This window comes from Lagopus leucura, unplaced genomic scaffold (genome assembly GCF_019238085.1).
Source record: "Lagopus leucura isolate 7727_CA_CO unplaced genomic scaffold, USGS_WTPT01 Super-Scaffold_100004, whole genome shotgun sequence".
In the NCBI taxonomy this organism is placed as follows: domain Eukaryota; kingdom Metazoa; phylum Chordata; class Aves; order Galliformes; family Phasianidae; genus Lagopus; species Lagopus leucura.
This window is the reverse complement of record NW_024962264.1, coordinates 56,102,001-56,117,536: the sequence shown is the minus strand read 5'-3', so window position 1 is coordinate 56,117,536 and position 15,536 is coordinate 56,102,001. Positions and strand designations below refer to the sequence as shown.

The 15,536-nt window shown below is 42.0% G+C and overlaps 1 protein-coding gene across 2 annotated transcripts in view; it reads left to right on the top strand.

Annotated features, from left to right (window-relative positions):
- Positions 1–224: 224 nt before the first annotated feature.
- C1QTNF7 (C1q and TNF related 7) overlaps positions 225–15,536 on the top strand; it is a 55,637-nt gene continuing 40,325 nt past the window's right edge. The window contains exons 1-3 of one of the 2 annotated variants that reach the window (XM_042871181.1): positions 225–607; positions 7,695–7,828; positions 10,184–10,257. The gene's annotated coding sequence lies outside the window, so the exon portion shown is untranslated. Of the gene's footprint in view, positions 608–7,694; positions 7,829–9,897; positions 10,258–15,536 lie in introns of those variants that run through there. The other variant, XM_042871182.1, reaches the window with a different exon arrangement.

Below are 15,536 nucleotides of genomic sequence, written 5' to 3'. Positions count from 1 at the left end.
CAAGCTGGCAGTGCAATCGAATACAGATGTTAAGGGGAAAACGTAACAGGAGGCTAAATGGCCTTAGCAGTAAAAACAACGTTACAATGTGACAACTACAATGTTGGTGGTGTTCTAAAAAGTGCCAGCAGAGGGCAATACTAGGCAGAAAAAGAGCTAGCCTGGCCTGCCGGGCACGGGGTGCTTCCCGCCTCACCTCCAGGGGCACCCAGAGCCCCGTCAGCCCACAGCTGAGCCCGGACGGGCAGGTCTCCGGGCTGCTGGCCTGATGGGGTAGGGGCAAGCGGATTCCTCATTCTCGTGCACGCAACGCCACTTTTATGCCACAACCCGCCCCTCCCCTGACAGCTCCATGCCGTTCCCTCGGGCCCTGTCGCTGTCACACAGAGCAGAGCTCAGCGCCGCACCTCCGCTCCCTGTTGGGAGCTGCAGCCGCCATGACGCCTCCCCTCGGCTCCTCCGCTCTGGGCTGCATGAACCAAGGGACTTCAGACACTGCTCGTGTGTCCTCTAGACCCTTCCCCATCTCTGTAGGTCTCCTTTGGACACTCTCTAACAGCTTTACGTCCTTATATTGCGATGCCCAAACCTGCATCCGGTGCTCAAGGTAAGGCCACGTTTGGAACATCCCAGAACTTTGAATTGCATTGAAAAGCCAGGGTCTTATTCTTGAAATATTGACGGCATCTTCCTGTTGCTGCCCAGGCATCTCTTTTACTGCCAGCCACAGCAGGAATTGTGGAAGGCCCGCATGCCTCCAGCAGGACAGGGCCCCAGGGACACCCTCGAGTTTCATATTTTCAGAGGTTTAACCCACAGATGCTCTCTGAGAGATTCTTGGGAGAAGTGACTTTGAAGGCTCTTTAAAAGAGATTTGGAAAGCAGAGAGAAATACATGCTTAAAAATAGCAAAGATACCCCATGAAAGTGGGTCAATTTTCCAGCTATTCCATCCTCACACTAAGGACAGGCTTTTAGATGAAGAGACAGTGTCTAAAGAGCTACAATTAGAGCCATGACCACTGTCTACGTTCTGGGGCCATTTAGGAACCAATTTTGTCTCTCAAAGATGAGCTTCATATATGTGAGCCCACTCAGGTACTTCTACCCCAGTAGAGGAACCCTTAATGAGCCCTCTTATATGCTGCAAAGAGGCATAAAGAAACATTAGTGCAATTATTATTTCTTAGCAATTCCTAATGATGTAACTTCTGACGTGCAGCACAATTACTCTTGGGCTGTTTGGCTGCAGTCACTCGGGAAGCTTCAAGAAACTCTGAAAAACAGCACTACAGAAATGAGCGGTCTCTCTGGTATATGCGAGGATAAATATTCACAGAGCAATTAGTTACTGTGGAGTTGTACTGTCCAAGAAATATAAGGGGTGGAGAACAGGGAAATTCTGGAACCAGAAGAGAAGGATACTTAGAAAATTTTAAAATAGAAGCCCTATAGAAAGCAGGTCACATGGGACAGAAAGAAAAAAAAAAATCCTCATTTTTCATCATTAAATGAAATAACTGTAATTAAAAACAGATTCCAGAGTGCTGGTCTGTTTATTCACTGTAGATGAAGTGAATGAGCAATTGATTAGGAAACACACAATGCAAAAAAACTGGACATAAAATAAGCATACATACGGCTGTATTTTTCCTTTTTAGAGTTCCACATCCACACACACGTCTTCTCATCTAAGACTGTACTTTCCCATCCCTGCTGCAGTCAGCTAGCTGAATACCTCAGCACTGGCCAGGATTGCAACGGAGATGGTCTTTGCAGCTTTCCAGAGTTTGTTACCACTCCAACTACTGCTTTCTGCTTTTCCAAATTCTTTGCTGTTGTTCCTGTTACGTTGTACCTTCATTTCCAAGCAGTGAAGCCTGAGCAGGACTGCTGGGAAGCCTGCATGGAAACCTGCCTCCTACCCCAGTTCCACTGTTCCTTCCACATCCCAACACAAAAGCCCAAGGGAGCCCTAGGCCTACCTGGAGACACAAAAGCCCTAGGATTGGTGGAAATCCTGCTTGGGCCCCTGAAGCCTGGGGGAAGCTGTATGTTTGCTGTATTTTGCTAGCAAAAATTTTTGGATTGCCTGGAGTCCATTACAGCAGTTTGGTCTGCATTGTGCCTCTCTTGTCCTTATCCCTATTTGAGACCTTGGACTGAGTCCACCTGTGGACAGCAGGCATGCTCCAAGCTTTGTTGTGGGAGCAGTGGACTAGGAAGGAGCAGAGTTTTCAAGCCCTTTTTCTTGTGGTGCAATGTCCTGGCCAGAGCCAGGCTGGGCAGCCTCTATCTCCTGCAGAAAGGGATGCTAAGACTCATGACACTGTGGAAGCAGTATTTTTCTGCTTGAGGCACTCCACTGAAAACCTGCAGTTAATATTGGAGCCTTCAGCTGTTCCTGCTCACTTGAAGGACCATAAGCTGGGGTGTCTGTGCCACTCCAGTGCCTTGCAGTAAGAGAGAAGCTCGTGCATTTGGCTGTTCCTCCAGGCATGTGTCACTTTACATCCCTAATTTCAACTTCTGTCCTTTTTGATGCACGTATGAACAAGTGAAAGAAAGGCCTTTCTACTAATGAAAATATATGCTCCAACTTTTTAAGATAAATTACTCGTGTTGATCAGTGCTGTTACGCTACCTCTGTAGTTTTAAGTAGTCAGGCTAATTGTGACAGCAGTGATTTGTTTGTTTTGTTTCAGATGTTTCATTTCAGAAAGTTGTCGGCTATATTTTGTTACCATTAATGTCAGGGAACTTGTACAGGTCAGGAAATGTGTGTAGCCAACAGCCTACTCACTTGGAAAAGCATCCATAGACAATAAAGTTTTATGAACAGAAATTTAACGGCATGGATCTTTCCAGACTTTCCAAAGCGACTGAACTGAATTGATTGTTTTTGATGGTGAGCCCTTGTAGTTAGGTATTCTGCTGCTAATGCACATCACATCCTGTTCCACTGCTGTATAACGGTGCCATCTGTAATCAATCGTGCTTTATCCACACTTAGCTCTGGGGGGTGGTATCAATTAACAATTAAAAGAATCCTCTTTCCATTTAAAAGAAGAAATGGCACCCTCTGATAGCAGCTCAGCAGCTGGAAAGTCAGCCTATCATACAGATGGAGAAGGAACAGCAGAAATGAATATACATGCGTATATTCATATATAGCCTTTGGTTTTCTTGAGCAGTTGCCATTTTATCTTGGAGTAACCCTTGAATCATTTGCAGGAGGATGTCAGATAATGCTCTCTTCAAACCCAAGCAAGCTGTATTTGCAGTCAGGGAGAACCACAGGGTGCCTAATGTGCAAGGCTGATATTTACTGCATTACGAAAATAGTTCTAAAGACTGTCTGGCTGTCTCATTGCATGAACACAGAGCTGTACTCTGCTGCTGCCCTTTCTGCCCAAGAAACACACTGATCAAGGGCCACGTGGGGCGGGTTGGAAGGGACACTTTCTGAATTGTGTAGAACAACTGCCCTTTTTCAGGGAAGAGGACATTTTCAGCTACTCTGTTCACAGAAAACACTCTCATCAGATGAAGCAAATCTGTATTTTTTGTGTTTTTGCCCTCCTGGTTATGCACTGCGTGAATTCAGAATGATTCCTATCCTTGTCTGAGGTAAACAGTCTTTTCTTACCCAATTCTCTTTGACTGTAGGGAATAATGGATAGAATATAACTGTAAGATTTGAGACCAGGTAACTGGACTATGAGCCATTCACATGCCATAATTTCTGGCAAATATTCAGCACGAATTGTCATGGACACACAGTTCAAAATTCACTTCTATGTTTGAATTTCTTTCGCAGTGATTTTTTTTACCTATCCTCAAGCTCAGTATTACTTGAAACTCTTTCACAAACAACAGTTTTGAGAGGTTTGTGATGTTTCTCTGCATTTCCTTACTCTGAAGAGCCTAGTCCTCGTAAAACATGATTAGTACAGATGCAGCTCTCCACATCCAAGTGGTAATGTTCTACAAATAACATTTGCCCAGGCAAGTTTTATATACAGGGTTAGCATATAAACCTGAGGCTGAGGAAGTTCAAGTCCAGACCTCCTGCTGTTTGGAAGGTTGCTTGGCCACCAGCCTATGCGCTCCTCTGCCAACAGGACAGCCCCTATACCTCTGTTAAAGCTTTGTCATTCTGCAGAGAAGCTGTGATTTGCTCTACATCATTTTTTCCCCTCTTCACATTCCTGGACAAAAGTGAGGATGGAATTGTCAAAAGAAATAGTTTGAATTAGACATGGCTCACCAAGGAAATTATAAAGTTTGGTCTTAGCCATGTTAAATGAGAGAAGATGCCAATGTAGTCAGAAGTGAACTAGATTAACTAATAGAGCTTAGATCACTGTGGGAAATAGAAATGTTGACTGCTTTCTACCAGAGATTTCATAAGATTCTTTTCTTCCCAAAAAGATTTTTCAAAAACTGTAATATAGTCATAATTTGTCATCAGCCATAAAGTTCAGGCACCTTAGGCACTTTTTCAGATTCTACATAATCTTCAATGTCTAATATACTATGGGAAATACAATGAAATATACCCTGCTCCTAATTGATTCCTTTTGCATCACATTTTTCACACAGGCTTGGCTGTTGGCCTTTCTTTGCTAAGTGGGGGTTTCAACAAGTGGAGAAGATGGATGGCCAAACCAATCAGCTACAGAATATGCAAAAGGTCAAAGCACTCAGCTAGCACATTGCAGGCTGCTTCAGATAAATGAAGCATAATAAATCGAATAACTTTCTCTTTGAACAAACAAAATAAGGAAACTTGAAAGCAGTTCAAGCTGATGTTTTCTTTATGACTTGAAGTGCTACATGTATAGTCCTCTGGAGCGTGGAGTAGGATAAAAGTCTTTTCCTATCCTGTCTGGTTGAAAGAGAAGATAGGAAAAATAAGTAGTTTGCATATGTGAGGTTGAACAGATTTGTGTCATATAAATTAAGACTGGTGTGTGCACGCAGTGCAAAGTTGTTGTCCTTTGTGTATGTCTGTAGCATTCTTCCTCATGGGGGTTTTGAATGAGGAGCTTGTAGAAACAACCTCACTAATATACCCTTTTGTCCTGGGCAATAAAAAGAATAAAGCCAAAGGTTGCCGAGTTCTTCAGTACAGCTGTCTTCACTGTCTTTGCTCATGATCTCCAATACCAGTGGACCAACATTTCTGTAGAAATGTTAAGGCCCAGGGTTTAATGTGTTGGAGGAACAGCAGCAGGGCTGGTACTTCACCCATATTTGTAGGGGTGACAATGGTATCATGAGCAGAGAGGATGACAGTGGAGGTACCAAAGCACCAATGCTACATGGCCAGCAGAGCTGGCTTTCTTGCAGGTACAGACTGCTTGTTTGTATTAGAGAGAGCTGTTAATGGTGCTCGGAGGAACTGTTTTGTTTCCCAGTACTCCCAAACCACTGTGTGGCTAATTTTAAATGAATCTGTTACTTTCAGGCTTATCTTTCATTGCTTCTGGGCTTGCACTTGGCAGAAGAAAAATAAATATAAGCTATTCTTAATATACTGTCTTGAATACCAAGCATGTTTTCATTCCATCTAGCTAATATGAGTAGAAGATAAACTGGTGGCCTATTTCCTCTTTCTCTCCAAAATAAAGGAGAGCGATAAGCTGAGGCCTCTTGGAGAGGAAGCTAAGATGCCTCTGGAGGGTACAACTGTATATCCAGCTATGAAGCAAAGACAGTAACCTTGTTCTGAAAGGGATGTGAACTGACAGATATGGACTTTATTTCCCTTTCCACCATAGACAGCTGTGCCAAGTGATACGAACGTGACATTTTCTGAGTAGCATAAATGTTTAGAGTTTGGAGTACTACTGCTCTGCAGTACAACATACTGGAATGACACAAGACAAAAAGTTTTAATAACTGAAACCAGACAGTTCTGTAGTACAAAAGTGTTATTTCTGCTGTTTGTTTAGTTCTGCATTTGGAACGATGGTCACTCTCTGTGCTCTGAGAAAACATTACTGGAGGAAAAAAAAATGAGATAGATGGACAAGTTAGATAAAGCATTGCTTTTTGCTGATGTTAGTTTACAACACACTACGCATTTCAGAAGCCCTTTCCTATTTGTCAGTCTCATTGAATTCCCAGCAATGGCTTAAGACATCAGTACATTTCTGCAGTTCTGTGCTCTGGTCCGTAAGACTCCTGATGGAAAAGTTTGCCAATGAAGAAAAAGAGAAGGGAAAAACAGCAGGAGAAAAGCCTTCTTCATCTTGTGGGGAAGTATGTAGGTGAAGTGGGAGTCCAACTGAACTTGTAATTACTGATAAATAGTAGAGGAGATGGAGCTGCAATGCTCTACCCTAGTAAGACTCCAAGCCTTACCACTGGGTTGATCTGATTCACTGGAAGGTGAGAAAAGCAATGTGCTGCACCACTTGCAACAAATAGCACTCCATTTCAGAGCAGTACCTATAGCACTGCTGTTCCAAGCTGCACCAAGCAGATAAGATTTAAATCCTGCTTGTTAGCTTTACATTGGAGACTAATGATTGAATGGAGGTGCAGAGCTGAGCTGATTTCAATTTGGTAATCTCACTGGATAAATGAGCATTAGACTAAGTTTTCTAGCAAATTTAGGCTTGGAATAAATTATACTCATTTGAAAAATCTCAAGCTCTGTTGGAGTTGCAGTTTGCATTCCATACAGATACAAAAATAGATATGCGGAGTGAATTCATTGGTATCTAGATGCTTCCCTGAAGTGTGTGGCCCTGGCAGCTCCCAGCCCTGTGCTGTTCCTCATGGTCATATCCCACCCTGCAGCCATTCACTTGTTGGACTTCTCCAGGTGGAAGCACCAGCTGGGGGTTATGAAAGCAGCACCCCTTAAAAACAAAGCAAAACTTTTTGTGTGTTTTGGCATAATGTTTTCTTGTAACGTTTGATTTTCATGTAGGGCACTGGACAGTGGCATATTTCTGTTTACCTGAATGAAGTTCATCTTCATTCATCTCACTCCAGATAAGGAGAGAATAAGGCTTCTGGCTGTTAGCAGCTATGTGACTTCCTAGAATGCACTGTGCTATATAAACCTTCTCCTTCTCTCAGTACCAAGATGAGTCCTGAGCAGTTACATTAGCACTGTGACAACTGAATTGGATATTATCTGGATGTAGATGCATTCATCCATAACAGAGGAAAATCCTAAATCCCAGCATCAAAGGATACTTCATTTTTTAATGCCTCCAAGTTGTATTCCTTCCTGCCAGCAAATCTACTGCCTAGAGGTTCACTGCAAGAGGAAGGTTTTGTTTGATTCCTGGCTCAGATACATGTGTTGGAAATGTCCTTGATACTTATTAGAACCTGCTGAATCTTAAAATGCTTTGGTCAGAGAAAGAATTAAAATAAGCTAGCTGCTTTTCTCCTGAGAGGATAAAAAATGACAAATTTGTCAAGGATCTGATGACTATATTCCTTGGAGCACATTTTCTCTCATGCATTTATTACATGAATTTCTATTTTTTTTGTATTCAAGACAGCAAACTGTTATGCAATAGATGTTTGCCTGTATGTGACCATATGAAAACTTGTATTCAACAGCAAGACAAGAAGACAAATCCAGATAAATCCCATATAAATTCCTGCCAGTCTTCTCTAAGCCACTAATAAACATTTTTGTGTTGTTTTTTTCTATGTGATAGGGGTGATATCCACTGCTGTCCCAAGAAATGAATAGGAATAAGATGCAGCAACTCATGTTTTCCTGGACTGGTGCAGAAAGAAGCAAGCATGGGAATGAGGGCTGTGTTCTCTGAATGATCTTTAAAAATTCAAGGTAATTACTATAAGCAAACCAATACAAGTTTAAAGCATTGCCTACTCCTAAAAGAATATAAGTAATTCCTGCTCACAAAATGAAAATTAAGACACTGAAACCATTGAGCTTCTACAGTACATTAAAGCGATATGATAAGGACAGTATTAGTGTTTCACTACACTTTCATCTGCAACTAAGTTCACCAGCAGATCATTAATTTGTACTCCTTTGAAAGAGAATCGGCTTTCCTGAAATCCTTACTCTCATCATTGGCAGCAATATTGTGTCTGTATTGATTGAACAGACAGGATCCTTTTTTAATTCTTAGTAAAACATACGAAATATTTAATACATAGGTTGCTACAAAGCTAATGCCTCCTATTTATTTCCACAAAATCTACAACAGATATACAGATCACAAAGCACTATTTGATAGAGAAAATTCTCAACTGCAAAACACTCTTTTTCAACATAGTCACCACTGTTAGCTCTGATTTTTGCCTGAGATGAACAAGAGCCTGCGTGCTGCACTTGTAAAAATTTGTGCTAGTGGAGGTGGTCTGTTGCTATTGTCACTGCTGCTGAAAGGTACCACCCACTGCCTCACTGTGCTCACATCCACTGTTCAGCCTCCATAAACATTCAGTAAGCATCGATGAATGTCAGGGGGGGCAATTTTTTTCCACCTGGAGGAATTCAATGACATACCTTTGCTTCCAGGAGGAGCCATTTTGTCAGAGTGCCCCTCTGTGGCCACCTGTTGCATGGCAACAAAATGTAATGGAATATTGGTGGGAAGGTTCAACCTTTATTGCTACCACCAACATCTGCCTCTGGTGTCGTAGGCCACCATAATAAAATAGGAGGCATTACTTCTGTAGCAGCCCTTGTATTTCAGTGTCATGTGAGTTAAATGTTTGAATGAACAAGATCATCTATATTACTTCACAGGTTGCATTTTGAGTTTATCTGGTTGTCGTATGAGATTGATTTCCTCTTTCAGGTGCATCAAGCACTTTAAAATTTCAGTCTAATTCAGTCTAATGAGCCCATCCTAGCTTATGTTAGTTTTGCAAGAAAATATGGCTGGCAAAGCAAAAGTCACTTAATAATGACAACAGTAATCCTTATGTCGTGTTAGCATGAACAGATCTGTTGCACAGATTTCCAGAAGTACTCAGTATTGTGGTTGGTTTTCAGGATCCTCATTTCAAGACAGTACTCAGCATAAGTGTCTGCAGAAGTTTGTTTTTGTACTAACATGGAATTTGGGTGCTCGGAGACTGAAATGTCCAAAATCATAATGTATTATAGTATAGGCCTTGATATTGATGCCTTTTTCTTTGCTTATATTTTTACCTGTATTTTAAGATTCTGTAGAGAACTCATATTATCAAAATGGGAACTTCATTCATAAACATGCATCATGTGGGTCAGCTGTGGATGGTTGAAATAAATTCCTCACAACAAGGAGGAATTATTCACCTTCCACATGAGCTCAAACAGTTCTTCTGCTTGAATTACATTTAATGTGCTCCACTGTCTTAATGTGAGCAAAGCAGAACAGTCATCTCCAGTGTGGGGATGCCTTTGAAAGTCATGCCTCTGTTATTTAAATCTTGACGGTGTCTCAGAAGATAGAATAGCTGCCATGACTTTCTTTGAAAGTCTCTAAAATCTCAACGGACACATTTAGGACCTCAGTTCCTCTGCTGTGAGAGGAGCATCTCGTATTGCAGCAGCAGCAGAGGAAGCCCAGGAGAAAGCCCTTGGACCTGTCCCCAGAGCCTCAGAGCGAGGACTGCTGCCTCAGAAAATATGGGGAGCCTCCTGTCGGATTTGGGGAACAGGCTCCTTTGGCAGCTCTGGTGCATTTGAGGCTGTGGCTTCTTCCTTCACTTTGAGGCAGATGGTGCTCCTCCCAAATCCCACGCTGCGAGGATTACATGCCAGAAAGAGTATGATTTTTTTCCTCTTCTGTGTCTTTACTGAGGAGACAACTTAGCTGATAATGCTTTCCAAAGATGATATAACGTTACCTCAGGGAGGCTATGCCCCACATCCTGCTAGGAATCTGACCCACCTCTTCAGTCCAGAGCACACGCTTGGTCGTTGCTCAGCAGTATACATTGAGCTCCTTCCAGCAGGAGTTTTATAGCGAGCAGACAGTTGCTTTAAATTAGAAAACTTGGCAAGTGTCCGAGGAAAGGAGTGGGAACTTATTTAGCTGAGACAGGCAGTTACAAAGCTCAATACAAGAGCATCAAGCTTCAAATAAGTTTTCGTGAAGTACATTATCTGTCAGTGAGGCATTCAAATTGGCTTTAACGGATTTGGAAATACCAACAATTACCTGTTGGCTTCAATTTACAGCTCCTTCGGCACGACCCGAAAGAAGGCTGTTGCTTTTCCTGGAAAAAATAGGTGTCATCTACTCAAATGTGAAGGTAAGTTGCAACAGATTCTGTTTTCCTATTCTGACTTCCTTTCAAAGAAGAGGTTATAACTTTCAGAAAAAATGCAGGCTTTTGCTGGGATACGCAATTCCATTAAAATCCATTGCAGTAGTTCTTCTGTTAAATTTCTTTATGTAACTTGTAAGAAAGAAAGACTTTGACATGTATGTATGCAACCTTCCTGTCAGAAATTACCAGACAGATTTTTTAAAAATCCAGGACACAATTTTCTGGTAAAAAAATTCTTTATAAATGTCTACCTTTCACAAGGCTTAGGGTGATGTAATTGTTTAAGATCTTTTGAAATATTTATTTCTATTTAGCTTTAATCTTACATTCCATCAACCCAAAATAGAGATTATAGGCTTTTTCCCTCGTGAATGGTTCTAGCATCATTCCAAGTATTCACTTGAACCTTTGTTGCTATGGTTTCATAGAAATTTGTTTTGCAAAAAAAAATCTGTAAATACCGAATAAATCATTTTGCTTCAGGGTTGTGCTTTTGCAAAGTTAATCTCACAATTTTAATTTAGTAAGCTCTCACAAAAGAAAATATCCATTTGTTATTCTGGTGGGACATTTATTCTGTTGCAGTTTTCCTTCCTAAGGTCATTTAACTTTTTGTTTCCACTGCTACTGGCAGTATGTTTTGTGGCTATGTGCTACAGACAGTGGAGAGAGTGGGTGTTGTTAAATAGAGTGTAAGTGATTGAACACAACCGTGGTCTGAGTAGGTGAAAGTGTAAGTGGATAAGCAGTTTCTTGCTCTCTCTTCTCCCCTGGGTCTCTGGTTACCATTATTTAGATGAAGCTGAGGCAACGCTTGCTTGCATGCCAGCTGCCCAAAACATGATACTCACAATGGTGACTAGTTTTTCTAACCCACTCACTTTCAAGGAAATGATGAAGATTTTCAGGCTGCTGAGGTTTTAGGAAAATAAGGGTGTGAGCACAGCATTACACAGTCCGTAGAGCTGTGCAAGCTATGGTAATTTGCTATTACCAGCTCTTCTGGTGAATGGAGAAACAGCAACATGCTTCAGAAATCACACAAACTTAGTGCACAGTGAGTTAAAGAGAAAAACCCCCTCTTTCTGCAATCCCCTGCTCTCTGTTCTCCCTGACTTAGATAGTTTCATCTGTGCTACTGGAGTGGAGTTTCCCTTTCAGAGTAGGTGGAAATGCAGGGCTGCCCCACTGAACTCCCATGCAGTCCAGCCTGCGCTGTGTCCCCATGGACAAATGCTCCAGCTAAGGAATCTATTTAAGAGTAGAGAAACATGGAGTGGGAAGAGCAGGGGAAATGGTGTGGAAAAGCAAAATTGGATGCAGAGGAGCTGATGTGCCTGGCCCACTGGAAAAAAAGGAAATTCTGAGAGTCTGTTTTCCTCTGAGAACCCCTGAGTTAAATTCTATGCCAAGAGGGAACCCCAGCATCACCATTCTTTATGAACTGTGGAAAGATAGGACTGGAGGTACATCCAACAAAGATCAGATGGGCAAAGAATATATGGCTCAGGGCAAAGGAAGTTCATCCCCCTTCCTCCATGGCTGCCTATTCCTTATCCTGGAATTCATATTCTTCCTTAGCCTGGTATTCATATTATTTCATTTCCACTCTCATCTCCACATTTCACTGTTATGCTTATATACGGCTGCAAGGTGAGAAGGTGGACAAAAATCCACATAGGAGCAGTGTCCTGAGGGCTGGATTGAGTGTCCCGTTCAGTGTGATGGAATTGACATACCCTTAGTTCTCTCTAGTGTGTCCACTCACAGGTATGTCACGTGTGCTGGAAAGCCTAACGTTCAAGGTACTTTCACCAGTGCTACAGCAACATTACACATACTGTCATTGCATATGAAATAAAATCCATGTTCCCAAAGAGACACACTGCAGATGATAAAATGCAGAAAACTTAACCTCAGATCTCACTTTCTGATTCCTGCAGGTTACTTATCACAGATACAAGAAAGGTCAAACCCCACTTTTAACTGCTGATGTGGATTTTTTTTCTAGTTGAAAGGATAACAAAGCAGTTAATGTGAATTCCTTGGCAGAAAACACTACACACTCAGCAAGCTTGTCTTTTGTGTTCAAACGGGAAAAATAAAGGCTGTATTTGAGATAATTACTGGGCCTACTTACATTTTAATGATGGGCATCAGGCTGCAACTGTCAGCAAAATGTTTTCATCTCTGCTCATAGACTCTCTAAATTAAGAGGTGCAGATCTGTAAAGTATTTTCTTTCTCTTTGGAGCTGAAGAGGAAGTCCAGATTAGTCTGATTTCACAACGCTAAAGTAAACTGTTCAGGTTCTTCATATAGTAGGGTTTAATTTTTATTTTGGAAAAGCAGCATGGATCTGGTTTTGGGTGTCTAGTCCTGATACTGGATGTAAATTGGAAAGCTCATAGTAATGAAGGCATTATTGTGAAGGACCTGACTCAGTACTTCAGAGATGTTTTACAGTTTCACTAAATGTTGAGCGAGAAGGGATAGAATCATAAGATTAAATAGTCTGTACAGGTCTGGCAGGTGTAGGCCTTGGGAAGGGCAGAACTGTTAAGTATAAAACCAGATCTATAAACTACAAATAATAATGGGATTGGATTTAAAGGGAACGATTAGGCTGTACATAATGGGAAGATGCTTCTGGCAATGAGAGGTGTGTGGTTATAAAACAATCTGAGAGAGAGGGGAAAAGTCTCAGTGCCTGGGATGTTTCACTTTGGGCAAACCTGGAAGAAGTCTGTGGGGAGAAATCTTTCCAAGGCTGATAGATGTGAGAGTCCATATGTTGTGCTGGCTTAAATTTATTGGCTTGCGATCAGTCTATCTAGTGGATTTGTCCATCTGTACAGCATCTCTCAGCCCCAAGCATAGTGCAGCCTACAGAAGTGGAGGCCAAGTCTCCAACAAGATTTAATTGAGATACTTGGCTGTGTTTGGACACCATCAGGCCACCCATCCTACTTTCAGCTTTATACACTGCCCTCCCCCTTTGGAAAGACCCCAAACTCAAAATCAGACACCCTGCTATAAACAGGAACATCTGGCAAGAGTCTGAGGTTAAAGCTGGGGAAGGAAGGAAACAGTTCCATAGCGAGAAGCTTTTTAGTGTATATTTTAATGCACTCTGTTTTATTTCTCTGAGGTTTTTTATATTCTTTCAATAATATTTTTTTTTTCAGCAAAAATGATAGTGCAGAGGGCATTAATAAGGAAACAGGACCTGAAACGCAGTTTAAAAAATGAGCAGTAAGAACAGGGAGTGATACTGCTATGAAAACAAAAAGGGCTCATAGGGCAGAGCTAAAGAGGTGTGTGTCGAGCCTGTTCACCCCACCTCTTTCCTGTTGTCCAGTGGGCCTCACTGCTGGCACCAGGACAACGCGGGGGACCTGATTTGGGAGCTGCTGGGTGGGACCTCCCATTTCTTTACATTTTGGGGGGAAAAAAGCAGAACTTTTTCCATGTTGGTCCAGGAAAACTCTCCATTTTCTTGGAGGGAGAAGCTCCCTCCTGATGGAACACGTGCCTTCTGTTCTTTCTTGCTGTTAGGATTGAAGACCAAAAGTCTTTTCCCTTTTCAGCAGTCCATAAAAACTTGATGTTACGCCAGTCTTGTTAGCCCTGCACTGATGTTCCTGCACAGCTCTGGTCTGTTATGCTTTCGTGTACCCAGGGAATAATTCCACACCCTGACACATCCAGGCTGTTGATTCATGTCCTTTTTCACATGTAATTTCTTTTCACTGTCACTGAACAGTAGAAACGTTTCTCTTAGGACTTAACAGAGAAACACCTAAGTCACTTTCTGCATCCATTGCTCATTCCAGACACTACATTTATGCTTTGTTACAGAGCAATTGACTCCTTTGAGACTTTCCAAGGTCCAGTTTTGCGTAGAAATGCTCTGCAGGTTATCTGCCAGAGCCTGAACTTTTTTGGCTCTAAACCACAAGAACAGCCTTTGATCACAGCCCAACTTGAGAAACTCTCTCAGTTCCACACGTATTTATTTGTCTCCAATTCCTCTACCCTTTTCCTCCCATATATTACCTGTATTCTCTTTTTTGTAGTCCTGCAATTTTCCTGATGCCTCCACATACTCACCCAGGGATTTCCCCTTTACCACATCCTTGATAGAGCCTTTTGGTTCCTTGATAGAGATCCTTCTGGCATCCACTCTTTCCTGAAGCCATGGTGGTATCTGGGAAACCCTGTAACCCCCGTTCAAATAATGTGGGAAGGCAGTGTTGCTCTCAAGCTTCCAGTTGGCCGATTTCCCAATGGCTGGGAGGAAGACCGAGGCTGCTTTGGCCTTTCTGAGTTGCTATTGTTGTTATTCAGTGCAGGAGTTCCTGCTAGAAAGTGGCCAACATGTCTTGAGCACCAGCTTTGAGGTAGGGCAGCAAGAAGTTGTTCCAAAGAGAGGTAATGATTTTTGGATGGGAATTGGATGGTCTATGCTCCTGCAAAGCAATTCCCTTAAAGCTTGGAGTGCAGGTCTACTCCTAGATGAAGAAAATTTTCACTTTTATACTCAGCCATAATGGAAAAGAAAGGAAATAAATAAATAGAATACTCTACTCAACTTTATTTCAGTATTACTTGAATATATATCAGAATGCTCCCTGTAGACATGCAAAGACCAAATTCCCCCGAGTGCATTGCAGCATTTAAAAGTGCATCATGGACATTCAGACAGGAAAATAGTTAAAGCACGACAAAAAGTGGTTCTAGCTGGCTGTGAAACATGACATCACACCTGCCTCTCCCGTCCCTCCACCCTTCACCCTCTGAGAATAGGTTCTCTCAAGGGTCTCTATTTCCCACTTGAGTGGCTGAGTGATGCTTTCAGTGTTGTAAGAGAGCATTGTACCAGGCAGTGAGGCTTTGGCTTCTCTAGAAGAGTATCAGCTACATTTCATCGTCTTTTAAATTTTACAGTGGGGTTACACTGCTTTATATGGGGTTTTGGAGGCTGAATGTTTTTGGGAAAAAAGACCTCAAGTGGCCTTCAGTATCTCAAGGAGAATGGAGTTTCCTCTGTATTACAGAATAGAGCAGCTCCCTGCACACAGCTCAGCTGTGATTTTCTAGCCTTCTTTAAGCAGAACTGTGATTGAAAATTCCTGTGCCTGGCATTTCTCAGATGGAAATGAATTTACATTCGTCACAACTCAGTGATGCCTTCTAAATCTCCAGGAGGTGCCCATCTCATCATACCTGTACTGTACAGCCAACATGCAGTGACTCTGC